At 38.6% G+C, this 16,939-nt stretch overlaps 1 protein-coding gene across 3 annotated transcripts in view; it reads left to right on the top strand.

The window, feature by feature from the left end:
* Nucleotides 1–16,939, top strand: part of RIC3 (RIC3 acetylcholine receptor chaperone) — a 58,751-nt gene that overhangs the window by 12,818 nt on the left and 28,994 nt on the right. The gene's annotated exons all lie outside the window — the stretch shown is intronic.

The raw sequence follows: 16,939 nt of genomic DNA, 5'->3' as shown, positions 1-16,939 counted from the left end.
CTTTGTTAGGAATAACATTAAATCTGCAGGCTACTTTGGGTAGTATGGCCATTTTAACAATAGTAATTCTTCCAATCCAAGAGCATGGGATATCTTTCTGTTTCTTTGAGTCATCTTCAATTTCCTTTGTTGATGTTTTATAGTTCTTAGTGGGTAAGTCCTTCATCTCCTTGCTCAGATTTATTCCTAAGTATTTTATTTTGGGGAGTGCAATTTTGAAAGTTATTTATTTATTTTTTACATTCCCTTTCTGATATTTCATTGTTAAAAGAAATACATCTGATTTCTGCATGTTAATCTTATGTCCTGCTACCTTGCTGAATTTCTCAGTTCTAGTTTTTGTATGGAGTCTTTAGTGTTTCCCATTAATATATATTATATCATGACATCTGCATATAATGACAGTTTTAACTCTTCCCTTCATTCGAATACCTTTTATTTCTTGTCTGATTGCCATGGCTAGGACTTCCAATGTTATGCTGAATAGAAGGGGTGAAAGTGGGCATCCTTGTCTTGTTCTGGATTTTAGTGGGAAGTCTTTCAGCTTTTTACCATTGAGCCTTGTATTGGCTGTGGGTTTATCCTAAGTAGCTTTCATTATATTGAGGTATGTTCCCTCTATACCCACTTTGGTAAGAGTTTTTTTTTTTTTTTTTTTAAATCATGAATGGATGTTAACGTTTGTGAAATGCTTTTTCTGCATCTGTTGAGTCGATCATGTGGTTTTTGTCTTCTCATATTTATTTGCTGTATCACATTGATTTGTGTATGTTGAACTATCCTTGTGAACTTGGAATGAATCCCACTTGGTTGTGGTATATGATGTTTTTATGTGTTGTTGAATTTGGTTTGCTAATTTTTGTTGAACTTTTGCATCTATATTCATCAAAGATATTGGCCTATAATTTTCTCTTTTGGTGGTGTCTTTGTTTGGTTTTGGTATAAGGGTGATGATAGTGGCTTCATAGAATAGAATATCTTTGGGAGTGTTCCTTTCGCCTCAGTTTTTTGGAAGAGTTTGAGAAGGATCAATATAAGTTCTTATTCATATGTTTGGTAGAATTTGCCTGTGAAGCCATTTGGTCCCAGACTTTTGTTTTGTACAGAGTTTTTTAAAGATTCTATTTTACGCCTAGCGATCAGTCAGCTCAAATTATCTATTTCTTCTTGATTCAATTTTGGTGAGCTGTTTATTTCCAGAAACTTACCCATTTTTCCTAGGTTGTCAAATTTGTTGGCATATAATTTTTCAAAGTAGTCTCTTAAGGTTTTTTTTGTATTTCTGCAGTATTATTTGTTAAGGCTTCTTATTTCTTATTTTGTTCTTAGCTTGGCCAGAGGTTTGCCAGTCATGTTTATCCTTTCAAAGAACATGCTGTTGGTTTCACTGATTTTTTTCTTTTTTCTTTTTAATCTCTACTTTATTTATTTCCTCTCTGATCTTTGTTTCCTTCCTTTTACTGACTTTAGGTTTTGTTTGTTCTTTTTCTAATTCTTTTAAGTGAAAGGTTAGGTTGTTTGTTTGAGATGCTTTTGTTTCTTGAGGAGGCCTGTATCACTGTGAATTTCCTGATTGTCACTAGGACTTGCCTCTTAGAACTGCTTCTGCTGCAGCCCACAGATTTTGTATGGTTGTGTTTTCGTTGTGATTTGTCTCAAGATATTTTTAAATTTCCTCTTTGGTTTCATTATTGGCCCATTGGTTTTTTAGTAGCTTGTGTTTAGTCTCTGTGTAATTGTTTATTTTCTCATCTCTCTTTTCTGTGGTTGCTTTCTAGTTTCATGACATTGTGGTCAGAAAAGATGCTTGAGATAATTTCTATACTCTTTAATTTGTTGAGGCTTGTTTTGTGCACTACTATGTGGTCAGTCCTAATGAATGTTCCATGTGCACTTGGAAAAAGTATGTACTCTGGCTTTTTGGATATAATGTTTTGGAAATTTCAACTAAGTCTAGTGTATTGCATAATCTAGGGTCTCTGTTGCTGTATTGAATTTTTTTGTCTAGAAGATCTATCCATTGATGTGAGTTGTGTTTTAAAACCTCCTACTATTATTGTATTCCTCTTATTTTCTCCCTTTATGTCTGTTGGAATTTGTTTTATGTATTTGGTGCATATATGTTGACAAGTGTAAATTCCTCTTTTTGAATCGATCCTTTTATTATTATATAATGTCCTTTATATTCCTCTGTGGCCTTTGTTTTAAAGTCTGTTTTGTCTGATATAAGTAGTGTAACTCCCACTTTCTTCTCATTTCTGTTTGAATGCAATATCTTTTTGCGTCCCCTCCCTTTCATTCTGTCTGTGTCCTTTGCCCTAAGGTGGGTCTCTTATAGGCAGCGTATTGTAGCTGTTGTTTTTTCAATCCCGTCTGCTACTCTGTGTCTTTTGATTGACGCATTTAGTTCATTGACATATAAGGTAATTACTGATAAATATGAATTTATTGCATTTTAAGTTGTATTTTCCTGTTGATTTTATATTTATTCTTTTTCTCTTTCTTTTTCCTTTTGTGGTTTGATTTTCTTTTGCATTATACTTAAATTCTCTCTCTTTTTTTTGTTTTTGTGAATGTGTTATATGTTTTTGTAGTTATTCTGTTTTTCAAGTATGTTAATTCCATCCTTTATCTGTGTACTTTAGACTGGTCATGTAGGCTCAGACACACTCTAGGAAATGAAAAAGAATCTACATTTTTCTTACTCTCCTCTCTCATTTTATGATTTTTATATTTTCTTGTACATCTTCATATTCATCCATTTGTTCTTCATTGTGGTTATCATCACTTTCACAGAAATTTTGAATTTTTAACAATCTATACACTGGCCTTATTATCTATTTTTAAAATTGTAATATTGAGGTTTTTTTAATTAAAAAAATTTTTTTGACCATACTGCACAGCTTGCTGGACCTTAGTTCCCCAAACAGGAATCAAGCCCAGGTCCCAGGTGGTGGAAGCCTGAAGTCCTAACCGCTGGATCACCAGGGAGTTCCCCTGGTGTACTGCAAAGCAAATGACGTAAATAAACGATTTAGGTGATTTTGTCTTTCCTATATATTTATAACTTCAATTCTATTTAGAAAGGATCTTTCAATATTTCCTTTAGGATAGATTTAGTATTGCTGTGTTCTTTTTATTTTTTGCCTATCTGAGAAATTCTTTGTCTCTCTGATTCTAAATGATAATCTTGCTTGGTAGAGTATCCTAGGTTGCAGATTTTTCCCTTTCAGAACTTTGACTATTTCTTTCCATTCCTTTCTGGCCTGCAACATTTCTGAAGAGAAATCAGCTAATAGCCTTACGGGAGTTCCCTTGTAATTAAGTCCTTGTTCTTTTCTTGCTACCTTTAGAATCCTATTTTAAACTTTTGAAATTTTTATTATTATATGTCTTTTTATAGGTCTGTTTGGGTTTACCTTGTTTGAGACATTCTGTGTTTCCTGTACCTAGATATCTGTTTCCTTTCGGGAAGTTTTCAGCCGTAATTTCCTTTAATACATTCTCATTCTCCTTTTTTCTTTCTTCTCATGACGAGTTCTAAATGATATGCAAAAATTGTGTGCTATAAATAAAAAGTAAAGATGTGTTCACTATGCATAGTCACTAGAAAGAAGCAGATCAACATTTTAACAGTGGTTATTTTAGGAATTATAGGTGGTCATTATTTATACTTTTATGTATTTTTTCAGTTTTCCATAGGTATGCATTTCTTTTACAACCAGCAAAAAGTTTCTTCCTTTTCATGTCCACTCCATAAAAAAGGGAAGAATCATTTTTAGAATTGAGCCCAAGAGCTACACAAGATGTTCACTTCTCTATTATTTGAAAAGCCCACTGTCCTGCTTTTGCTTTTTGCAAATTGGAACAATAGTTATCTATTGCCATTTGTTCAAAATTTTTCTTTACCAATTTAATTTCTAAATTTTTTTTCAGTTTGGTGATGTTATTTGCAAGTTTTACCAGTCTTCCTGGAGGAAATTATTTAGTGAATGGATTTGAACTTATTTTCCTCACCCATCTGGGACATTTTTTCCCTCTATAATTGTTAATTCTCTTCTGTTTAATCCTAAATTCATATCCTTTGATAGAGAATATGGAAGTAAAATAGAGGTTGAGCAGTTCTGCTTTCTCAGCACTACATTTTATCATCAGGTGAATTTGCGTTTTCTTTTTTTTTACTGGAGGATAATTGCTTTACAGTGTGTCGGTTTCTGCCGTGTAACAACATGAATCAGTTCTGTGTATATAGGCTGGGCTCCCTGTGTTACACGGCAGCTTCCCACTATTATGTATCTCACACATGACAGTGTATGTATGTCAGTGCTACTCTCTCAGTTGGTCCTCCCCTCTCCTCCCCCTGCTGTGTCCATAAGTCCACTCTCTGCGTCTGCATCTCCATTTCTTCCCTGCGAACAGGTTCATCCATATAATTTTTCTAGATTCCATATATGTGCATTAATATGTGATACTTGTTTTTCTTTTTCTGACTTATTTCACTCTGTATAAGAGGCTCCAGGTTCATTTACCTCACTAAAACTGACTCAGATTTGTTCCTTTTCATGGCTGAGTAATATTCCATTGTATATGTGTACCACATCTTATTTATCCATTCATCTGTCAGTGGACATTTAGGTTGCTTCCATGTCCTGGCTGTTATGAATAGTGCTGCGATGAACATTGGGGTACATATATCTTTTTGAGTTGTGACTTTCTTGAGTATATGCCCAGTAGTGGGATTGCTGAGTCAAATGGTAGTTTTAGTCCAAGTGTTTTAAGAGATCTCCATGGTATTCTCCATAGTTGCTGTATCAGTTTATATTCCCACTAACTGTGCCGTAGGATTCCCTTTTCTCCACATCCTCTCCAGCATTTATTGTTTGTAGTTTTATTTTTTTTTAATCTTTTTATTTTGTATTGGGATACAGCCAGCTGACAATATTGTGATAGTTTCAGGTGAACATTGAAGGGACTCAGCCATATGTATAGAGGTATCCATTGTTCCCCAAACTCCACCTCCATCCAGGCTGCCACATAACATTGAGCAGAGTTATATGTGCTGTCCAGTAGGTCCTTCTTATCCATTTTAAATATAGCAGGGTGTACATGTGTATCCCAAGCTCCCTATAAATTTTGTATTTCCACTCTAAAAATATCCCTTTTGCCTTTGCTAGCCTTCTGTAAACTTAGTTTGAACCCTGGCCTCCTGTGTGGTTCTCCCAAGTCTTGCTGCTCTTTCACTCTGATTTCTTATGTCTTCTATTCATCTTCTGTCTGTTCCTTTAGAAGAGCCACCAGTACATGTTTCCCAGGAAAACAGTAGATGTACTGGTAGCTCTTCTAAATATCCAGGCAAAAGTGCATTTCAAGAGCTTTCTTCTTAGAGTTTCATGCCGTGGAACTACATGGCTTTATTTTTAGGACTTCTTAATTCTGCCTTACTAGAACCTGTGCCACACAACCCCTACATTATTGCCACAAATTCTAAGATGGGATGGTCTCTCTTTCCTTTGGTTCTCCTTTCATTTCATCAACCAGTTTCTTCTTTGGCCAGAATAGCCATTCTGCTACGCATCTTACACACCCGTGGAACATGAAAATGTCAGCATACTAGGTCAGGGGCTTGTCAGTTGTTCCCAGTTAGCTGACTAAGACTTAGCACAGGTGCCAGAGCGTTTGAAGTCTTCCGCAATGACAGAGTGCTGCTTCTGTGCTAGAGTTGACCCCAAGAGAGTCCCGCCCTCCATCTCTGTTGGCTGGGGCCCATGGTGCTCAACAGCAATGTCACACCTGGCATCTCTCCTGCTCACCCTGCCTGCCTGTTTTCCATTGCGCATCTCACTTTGAATGCCTATAAACAGGGTTCCTTGCCATCGCCTCCTCAGGAAGCCTGCTTCTCTGGAACAGTTCAGACTCCTCTTGTCCCCGTGTTCTCCTCAAGTGAGTCCTACCACTGGCTCTTAATCTCATGCATACATATGCTATGGACATATATAACATGGACATATATACATAATGGTAAGTGCCTGGAACAAATTAGTTTGGTCCCTTACTTGTTCTTCTCCTAAGGAAACATCAGACATCTACTCTGAAAGTGTATACAAAAAAGAGAGGAGACAATTTGAGAGACTGTGAGTGCATGTGAATTAAACACTTTTTCAAATTCAAAAACTCAGGTGTGTGAGTATGGAGCACCATGATGAGTCACTCTGACTGCTGTTTTCTGTTCTCAGAACTGTGAAGTTGAAAACACTCAGGATAGTGAAGTAAATGTTTAGCCTTGAGAGTGACTGGGCTGCGTCTTGAGATTCCAGAAAGGGCTAACAGGCCTAGTGTTAGTCGTTCAGATCAGTTCAACAAAGTGTACAGCATGTGAGACCCCGAGCATGCCCTGTAGGCATAAAGAAAATACTAGACTTTTATTCAAGAAGTTCATAGTTTATCCTCCAGCCAGGGTACTGGGAGTGCACCTGTAGTTGAATAAATTGGATTTATTACTTGTTCATCAAAGGAAGATGTATACCATGATGAAGCACACAGTATCTCAGCAAGAAGAGTGTTAGAAAAGTCTTACTATAGAGATTGAGGCTTGTGTTAGGTGATTTTGAAGAAGGTTCAGGGACATGGGGCTTTGCTATGGATTATGTGCTGTCAGAAAGTTGGGTGAATTCTGTGACTGGGTGTCTTAGTAGAGTTTATGTAAAGAGAGCAGTCTTAAAAGCTATAGCTATAATTAACAAAGTGGCAGCAGTCCACAGTCACTCATCATCTAGGAATAGTGGCTGTTCGATACACACACACACACATTTCTTATTTCTTTGGGCAGTGTTTGTGTTTTTTGTGTGTTCAGACAGATTACAGAATGTTGTTATTATTATTTTTTTGCCTTGATCCATCATGGTCACAGAATGGCCTTGTCTGCTGTTGATGTCTGAAATTGCCTACGTCAATAACATCAGATATGCAGATGACACCACCCTTATGGCAGAAAGTGAAGAGGAACTAAAAAGCCTCTTAATGAAAGTGAAAGAGGAGAGTGAAAAAGTTGGCTTAAAGTTCAACATTCAGAAAACTAAGATCACGGCATCTGGTCCCATCACTTCATGGCAAATAGATGGGGAAACAGTGGAAACAGTGTCAGACTTTATTTTTGGGGGCTCCAAAATCACTGCAGATGGTGACTGCAGCCATGAAATTAAAAGACGCTTACTCCTTGGAAGGAAGGTTATGACCATCCTAGATAGCATGTTAAAAAGCAGAGACATTACTTTGCCAACAAAGGTCCGTCTAGTCAAGGCTATGGTTTTTCCAGTGGTCATGTATGGATGTGAGAGTTGGACTGTGAAGAAAGCTGAGCACCAAAGAATTGATGCTTTTGAACTGTGGTGTTGGAGAAGACTCTTGAGAGTCCCTTGGACTGCAAGGAGATCCAACCAGTTCATTCTGAAGGAGATCAGCCCTGGGATTTCCTTGGAAGGAATGATGCTAAAGCTGAAACTCCAGTACTTTGGCCACCTCATGCGAAGAGTTGACTCATTGGAAAAGACTCTGATGCTGAGAGGGATTGGGGGCAGGAGGAGAAGGGGACCACAGAGGATGAGATGGCCGGATGGCATCACCGACTCGATGGACGTGAGTCTGAGTGAACTCCGGGAGTTGGTGATGGACAGGGAGGCCTGGCGTGCTGCGATTCATGGGGTCGCAAAGAGTCGGACACAGCTGAGCAACTGAACTGAACTGAAGAGAACACCAAGAACTAACTGTGAGTGGCAGGCCAGCTGGTAGCAACACCAGATCTTTTCTTGTTCTCAGATGTGATTTGTAGGTTTCGATTAGCACTAACTAAAGTTGAGTAGAAATGGTACTTAATGGGAGTCATTACCCATTTCTGTTCCAGTCCATTCAAGTAGGAGCTATAAGACACAAAATTTCAATATAACTGTTGAATAAGGCCAGGTGTGATAAGTGTAATTGAAGAAGTTCAGACAGTGTATTCTTAGCAATGGAGATGATAAGAGAAAATGCTTCAGGGACAAGGGCAGCATTTGGCCTGGGCTTAGAATAGGTTGGATTTAGGTACGTGAAGTTGGATGGAGAAGCAAAACCACTGGAATAAGCAAATTTTGGGGCTAAAAGGCAAGAAATCAGAAGGCAGGCTCAAAGCATGGTGAGAAGTCTAGTTTGGCTGAATCGGGGTATGTAATGGGAAAGAAGTGTGAAGAGGTACTTGTGGGCTGGATGATGGAATTTGGTTGTTTAGGAGTTCAGGTTGTAAGGAGGGAAGATCAGAATTCGTTAAATACCTACTGTGTGTGCTGGGTGCTTTGTATATGTTATGTTATTTAATCTGTAACCCTGGTAACAACTCCAAGAAGTAGGTCTCATGATAGCCGTTTTACAGATGATGAGAGTGAGCTCTAGAAAGGTTGATGTAACCTCCACTCAGATGTTGGCTGCACAGTGAGAACCTCTGACTGAAATAGTGGTACCCAGTTTACTTCTCTTGCCTCCTCCCGCATGACGCAGTCTCTTGTCGATAATGGGAACCATTGAAAGCTTTTGATCAGAGATATGGCAAGACTAGTTAGAATTATGCTTCAGGAAGATTACTCTGATAACAAACAGTAATAGTTAACACCTATTGAGTATATGGACCAGACCCTGTGCTAAGCAGCTTAGACCCACAAATATCTCCTTTAGTTACATGTAGTATGGATTGGGAATGGAGAGGTTGGTAAGAGATGAAGAAAAACATCTGATTAAACAGGCAGAAAACATTAAGGCAGTGGTCAGCAAAGTAGAGTTAGGTAGGAGGGGAATGTGACAAGATGGGCCCTCCGAGGAGACTGGTGAGAAACAGTCAGCTGTTGTTGGAGCCGCCACCTTAAGTAATGCTGAATTAAATATGGCCTTGAGAATGTCCTCAGTATTTAGGGAGAGGCTTTCATATCTTAAAGGACTGGCCATTAAGACCTTTCTTGCATTGTGGTAATCAGAAATATAAACACATCCAGTTCTTTATTGATTTATATGCCCTGAGAATGAAATGCTGCAGATGGTGTAATGTTGCTTTCAGAAAGCTCTTTGGTTAACAGTGCTAGAGTTTCTGTTTTTGTTTTTAGCAGTGGGGCTGGTTATTAACAAGGGAAAGTAGAGCTTCACTCTGTAAAATCCATTAAGTTTTTAGTCAAGCTTAAATGATTTGCTAAGTGAAATTTTAATAATTAAATAAACCTAAATATGGGGAAAGCTTTCAATAAACAATTGGGATTTAGTCAAGTCCACTTTATAGAATACTTAAGTACATATAGAGATAGGAAACACAGCTGTTTTCTATTTTGGAAGGTCTGCAATTTTAATGTTCTAACATCTTTAATGTTCTGATCTCTCTAGCTGTTTGTTTTAAAGCTTTTTTTTTTTTAAATCACAAATCCCAGCTTCCTAATTTATCCCTCTCCTCCTCCCTTTCCCCTTTGGTAACCATAAATTTTCCTATGTCTGAGTTTCTGTTTTGTAGATAAATTCATTTCTATCTTTTTTAAAGATTCCATATATAACTGATATCATATGATATTTGTTTTTGTCTAGCTTTTTTCACTTAGTGTGATAATCTCTAGGTTTTTCCATGGTGCTATAAATAGCATTATTTCATTCCTTTTTATGGCCAAGTAATATTTCATTGTGTATATATTGCCTTATAATAAGATTAATATATGCACACTACTATATATAAAATAACCAACAGAGACCTACTATATAGCACAGGGAACTATACTCAATAGTTTGTAATAACCTATAAGGGAAAAATATGGAAGTGTGTGTGTGTGTGTATTGTGTTTATATATATACACGCATGAAACTGATTCCCTGTGCTGTATATCTGAAACTAACATGACATTATAAACCAACTATACTTTTAAAACCCACAAATCCATCTATAATGTAGCTGTAAAGTAATATTTAATATTTTGTAACATTTATAATAGTGGAAAATTGTGATATAGATATATAAGGAGATGCTCTAAAGCAGTTTGAGTGAATGAACTAGAGCTACATGTATCAATCTGGTTATATTTCTAGGTCAAAATATTAATCCTCACCCAGAAAAAGCAAAAAAAAGAAGAGTTGCAGAAACATCAGTACAGTGTGATACTGTAATATAAAGTTTTTTTTAGTTGTTACAATATACATGACATTTAACATGACATTTATCATTTCAACCATTAGGTATACTGTTCACAGTGTTACACTACACCATCCATTCATCATATAAAGTTTTAAAATACTCAGACAATATTGTATGTTGTTCATGGATGTATGCTTGCATAGTGAAGCCTAAAAGCATACATTCTGATAATAAGAACTAAACTCCGAGATGTGGCTATCTCAGCAAGGGTGGGAGGAAGAGACACAAGGGGCTCCAGTTAACATCTCATGGTAGGTAGTAACACAGGTGCTCATGTATTATCATCTATAGTTTTTTTATACTTGGGGTCTTTTCTTTAAATTTTTTTCTTAAAAAATCATTTCAGCCAGACATCTCCAAGTGTTTGCTTGCCATTGACTTTTTAGGCATCCTGGGCTGTTCAGTTCTAGGAAATATGGTGGTACCAAGGTCCAAGAGGTCAGGTTACTCCCTATTGAGAACTGTTGCTACTGCTGCTAAGTCGCTTCAGTCGTGACCCCATAGATGGAAGCCTACCAGGCTCCCCCGTCCCTGGGATTCTCCAGGCAAGAACACTGAAGTTGGGTTGCCATTTCCTTCTCCAATGCATGAAGTGAAAAGTGAAAGTGAAGTTGCTCAGTCATGTCCAACTCTTAGCGGCCCCATGGACTGCAGCCTACCAGGCTCCTCCACCCATGGGATTTTCCAGGTAAGAGTACTGGAGTGGGGTCCCAGTGCAGTTAACTTTATGGAAAAATCTATTCCAGATTCAGCATTCTGAACTTAGCTTGCCATCTCAGGGGTACCTTTGGTTACAGGTGGCAGGGGTTATAGATCCAAAGCCTAATTGACTCTACAAAGAAAAGAAAATACAGGAGGAGAGCAGGTTTTGAAAGGTGAAAACGAGTTTCATTTCATAGCTTTGAGCTGATAGACTCAAAGGACATATACACCAAAGGACATACACTAATGGGATTCAGAGATAAGAGGTAAGAGCTTGGAGGAAAGGTTGGAACTAGAGCCTATACATTTTGGAAATTGAGTGAATGAATTTACCAAAGGAAAAAGAAAAAGGAAAAAACAAAAGATGAAACTAAATCTTGAGGAGAAAGGATTAAAGAACAGGTGAAAGAGATGGAAAGAAATAGGTTGACGGACAAGTCAGTGGGCCAAGATCAGGAGAGTGATATGCCACAGATGTTAAGGCGGGAAAGTTTGAGAGATTTGTTCAGATTAATCCAGTATTTATTGAATGACTGTGGTGATCATTTTCTTGTGTAGCAGGGGAATCTTACGAGTGAGAATTGAGTAAAAGCCATTGGACTTGATAGTTGCGGTACGTTACCATGTTGCTGTAACTATACTTCTTGTCTGTAATCTCTTTAAATGCAGAAGTTCTTTTTATTTGTTTTAATCTGTGTCTGGCACAGTGTCTGGCATATTGTTAAGTGTTCAGTAGTAAATATGTAAAATGTTACATTGAATATAAAATGCACAGTTTTATCCTAGGACATAAAATGTTTTTACCATCTAGCCTATCTCTTCCGCTGCTGTCAATTCCCCCTTCTGCCTTTGAAAACAGTATTCTCTACTTTTTCAGTGTTTTTCCCTAGGGATCTTAGTTCCCCAGCCAGGGATCGAACCTGTGCCCCTGCTAGTGGAAGCAGGGAGTCTTAGCACCAGGGAAGTCCTTTTAGTGCCTCTTTGATTCTAATTGTAATCTCCAGTTTGTGCATGCTAAGTCGCTGCAGTCGCGTCCGATTCTGTGCATGCCAGGTCGCTGTAGTCATGTCCGATTCTGTGCAGCACTGTGGACTGTAGCCCTCCAGCCTTCTCTGTCCATGGGGATTCTCCAGACAAGGATGCTGGAATAAGCTGCCGTGTCCTCCTCCGGGGGTCTTCCTGACCCAGGGATCAAACCCACGTCTCTTAAGTAAGTCTCCTGCATTGGCATGCAGGTTCTTTACCACTAGCACCCCCTGGGAAGCCCATAAACACCAATAATCTCCTTTAAAATCAATTTTATTATGTTTCTCTACACCTGGCCACATCCTTCAGCGTTGCTTTTTAAACCCCTGTATTACACTTCCTCCCATTACTCTCGCTTTAACTCAGTATAAAGAAGACAGATCTAACAGTCAGGCTGTGCAGAGGTGGCATGGGCTTCCTGGGGGGCATACTGAGTTTTCTGTTTGGCATTTGGCAGAGTCAGAACCACCGCTTAAGGAAACTGGAGGGTATTGAACACAGGTGGCTAGATAGCTCTTTTAAAAAATGTCAGCTTTACTGAGATATAATTCACATACTGTGTTGCACAATCAGTGGTTTTTAATAATAGTCACAAAGTTGTACAACCATCATCGGAATCAATTTTAGAACATTTTAATCATCACCCCTCAAGGAAAAATAAAACCCATACCTGTTAGCAGTCACTTTGTTTTGCTCCCTCTCCACCCTCCCTCCCTCCCTCCACCAAGCAACCATGAATCCACTCTGCCTCTATGGATTTGCCTGATCTGGACATTTCATATTAATGGAGTCATATGTGGTCTTGCATGACTGACTTTTTTCCCTTCACTTAGCATTGTGATTTCAAAGTTCATCCATACTGTAGCATGTGTCTGTACTTCTTTCCTTTTTTATGGCTGAGTACTGTTCCATTGTATGGATATAGTGCATCTGTTTATTAATCAGTTGATGCACATTTTACTGTTATGAATAATGCTGGCTTTAAACATTTGTGCATAATTTTTTGTGTAAGCACATTTTGGCGGGATTCTGGCGGCAGCAGCCTGAAGAGGCTGGGTAGAATTGCTGGGTCATAAGGAATTGTTTACCTTTTTGAGGACCTGTCAGACTGTTTTCCGAAGCCGCTGCATTATTTTACATTCCCATCCAGCTGAGTGTGATAGTTCCTTTCTCCACATCCTCCCCAACCCTTTTTATTATCTTGTCTTTTTGATTATAACATCCTCGTGGGTATAAAGTTATATCTGATTGTAGATTTATTTACTTTACATATCTTATAAATTTGGATTCTTGACCTTTATGAGATATGATGTTTTCTTTCATTTAGTGAATTGTCTTCACTTTTTAAAAATGGTGTCCTTTGCAGCACAAAAGCATTAAAATTTGATGAAGCCCACTTAATCTTCTGTTGGTTGCTTGCGCTTTTGGAGGCATATCTAAGGATGTGTTCCCTAATCTCAGGCCACAAAGGTTTATGTTTATGTTTTTTTCCTAAGACTTTTATGGTCTCCGCTCTTACATTTAAGTCTCTATTTTGAGTTAATTTTTAGAAATTTAATGTGGTGTGAGGTGAGGGGTCCAACTCATTCTTTTCTATGGATGTCTTGTCCCCATAGCACTTTTTGAAAGACTGGACGGCTTTTAAGGCTCCTTCTGACTCTGGAGTTTCTATGATCCTTTGTATCATATTGATTTCTGTTACTGCCATTATTATCCAAGCAGATGGACAGTCAAGATTTCATATGCTGGCCATCCTTTTCCCAAGAATACGTTGTGTCTAAAAGCAGGGATAACTATTATTAGTCTTTTATCAGTTTGTTCTAGATTTCTCAGTTGCTTTCAAGTCTATCCTCCTTTGACTTCTCTGATACTGGTTTGCTTCTGGCCGCCTTTGACCAGCTCAGGGTTTTTTTTTTTTTCTTGCTCCTTTTGCACATAACTTTCACATATCCTTCCACCTTTTTTTGGCATGGGGATTGTTCACTCAACTTAAATTTATTTATTAGCTATGTCATTTAGATAGCTCAGAGTTCCTTCTCAAGCCTAACTAGAATCAAGTAAAAATTTCCTCAGGATGTGCCACCAGCGCTTAGAATTTAACATGTGCAAATAGGAGTTCAGTCTTCCCCTAACCATAACCCCTCTCGGTTTTCCTCTTTGTTTTCTCTTGGTATCTTAAACCAACCTTGGAGTTTTCTAAACTGCCCCCCTCATTCTTTGTTAAATACTGCAGATCATTACAAGGTAAAAGCCCTTGGATCCATCCTCTCCTTTCTATAGGCATAGCTGTCAGCTTGCTGATTTTCTAGACCCTAGTTTCTTTCTGTGTTTAGTCTTTACTCAACTGCTAGGATAATCCCCCTCAAACACCCTTCTTGTTAAATCACTTCCCTGATCCTAGACCCACAGTATTGAATTTATATGACAGAAGTTAGCGTTTGATCTACCTGCTTTCCTTGCCTTGCCCCTTGCTACGTCCCTAAAAGTTGTTTGTTCTTTCTTTCTCTGTTCGCATCCTTTTCTCGTTGCGCACATCCCTCTTCTCCCGGTGTGCTTTTGCTTCGCTTCTCTTCTGAATCTCATTCCCTCCAATGCTTGATCCCATCCGACTCCTTTCCTTTTTTTGGCATTCTTTCAATACTTAGACATTTAGTTTGTCTGGCAATAAGATCCATGATCCTCTGTTCATTTTTTGCTGTTTGTTTTGGGTATACTACTTTTTAAAAGCCTTGCTTCATGTGGGAACCATTGTTTCTGTTTCATGTATGGCTCTCCTCCTTTCCTGCCTACAGTACAGAGTAATAATAGTTGTCCAGTACATCTTCTTGGTTGATGGAGCTATATATGTTTTGGGGGGAGGGAAATGTGTGATGTTTAGCATCATCATCATCATTTTTCAGTTATAGAAATGCAAAATAATGCCTTTTGTGTCATTACTTGGTTTTAATTTTTTATATTTTGTTTTATGCCAAGTTTTGGAAATGGTGTTCTCAGTACAGTAAGATGGAACTCAACAACATATTACTACAGATAGTAAATCTACACTAACCACCAGATATATCAGATTCATTCAAGAAGATGATTAGCTTTTTGGATGCTGACTAAGTATTTGTTCAGAGTGCATGATAGCCTTAAAGTTAGTAGTCACCATTTAAGCTATAAAGATCCTTGACAATTTAAGAGCAAAATAGTCACCAGCACCCAGAATAAACTTCCCACGTGACTCAGTGGTAAATAATCTACCTGCCAATGCAGGAGACCTGGGTTCGGTCCTTGGGTTGGGAAGATCAACTGGAGGAGGAAATGGCAACCCACTCCAGGATTCTCGCCTGGAGAATCCCGTGGAGAGAGGAGCCTGGCGGGCTGCAGTCCCTGGGATCTCAAGAGTCGGCCATGACTGAGGGGCTGCATGTGAGCACAGCACCCAGGAGAAGGGGTAGAGACCTGCTGTCTTTCTTCTATTGTCTGAAGCTGTGCTTTTGTTGCTGACCCCCTCTTAAAAAGAAGCATTTCTTCTCATAATTTCCATGTCATCCAAAGTCATTAACAGGAGGGAAAAGAGGATTATTGGGGTGGAACTTGTCCGAGAGAAGATACAAAGCAGAGGGCAGCTCCTGGCCAGTGGCTAGCTGTCCATTCTGTGCCTGCCCACCCACTCTCTCTCACCTCAGGAGCAGCAAGTGGACTTAAAGATAGTCCTCAGTTCACCATACTTGATTAACGTCATGAGCGCAAGCTTGCTTTCTTATTTCATTATTTTCTTTTTAATCCTTTACCTTCAGTCTGCTTGCCTGTCCCTTTCTCCTGTTCATATGCACCTACTCTGGTGTGTCTGTTTTATGTTCTTATGCCTACATATTTGTTTCAAAGATATGTAGTATAATTATGGTGTGTCTTTAGCTTACACATAGTATTTGCTTATTTATTGTTTAACTCAGTGCTGTGCTTTTAAAAATATGTTCATGCTTCTGTAGGTACATCTAAAGTGTGTTTTCTGAAAGCTACATGAAAGTCCATGTTTGTATCTACTCCATTTTGATTTTACGTTCTAACAGTTACAGAGATCAAAGTTCCTTCAGGCTCCCTACTACAACATCATCACAGTGAACATTCTCACACAGGTCTATAAAGCCTATTGCTTGAATTCAGATATAGACAGCCTTATCTGAGAATTTCTCGGGAACTTATCCATTAGTGTGGGATCACTGGATCATAGGATATACCCTCAACATCACTAAGTACGGCCGTATCACTTAACAGAATGCCTGTGTCCATTTACACTCTTACCCACAGTGCACGAGCGTGCTTGCCTCCCACATCTTGCCAGTACCTGCTATTACCCACCATTCTGATTTTTGCCTTTCTGATAGGTATAGTGCTATCTCATTGTTTAAATTGGTATTTTTCTCGTTGGTTTTACTTTGATCATCTCTTAATATACTTGTTAACCATTTGAGCTTCTCTTTCTGAGAGTTCCCTACTAATATCTTTTGGGCATTTTTCTGTTGGGCTTCCTCTGATGTTCATATCAAATTGTAGGAATTCCCTGACTATTCCAGAGGTTTGATCCCTTGTCAAGTTTAGATACTGCAAAAGCTTTTCCTTCTCTGTCATCTGTCTTAACCCTGTTCATGGTATTCTTTATTGAACAGAAATCCACAATTTTATTGAAATCAAATCCACCAGTTTTTTACCATATAGTCTGTATTCTCAGAGCCTGAATCAGGAAGTCTTTCTGTTCCTTAGTCTTTTCTGTCAGTGGTTTATCCACAGAAGCCTGTTTGCATGGCTTTTGAAGAGATGTCCTTTCTTTCTTTCTCACCTATGACTTGCAGGAGGCTTGACAGTTGGTGTTAATGTTTGACTGCCCCGATGGAGGAAAACAGTGTGAGAAAATTGATGTGCACTCCTTTCTCTAAGCCCTGTTCTTCCACCCACAGAGATGAGCCCCTATGACCCTGTTTGTACTACGTGAATCCTGTCTGCTCAGCTGCAGCTGATTAGAAAGTGCCACATACCTACCCA

This window comes from Capra hircus, chromosome 15 (assembly GCF_001704415.2).
Source record: "Capra hircus breed San Clemente chromosome 15, ASM170441v1, whole genome shotgun sequence".
Lineage (NCBI taxonomy): Eukaryota > Metazoa > Chordata > Mammalia > Artiodactyla > Bovidae > Capra > Capra hircus.
Note: the sequence above shows the minus strand (reverse complement) of the source record. Positions and strands in the feature narration are given on the sequence as shown.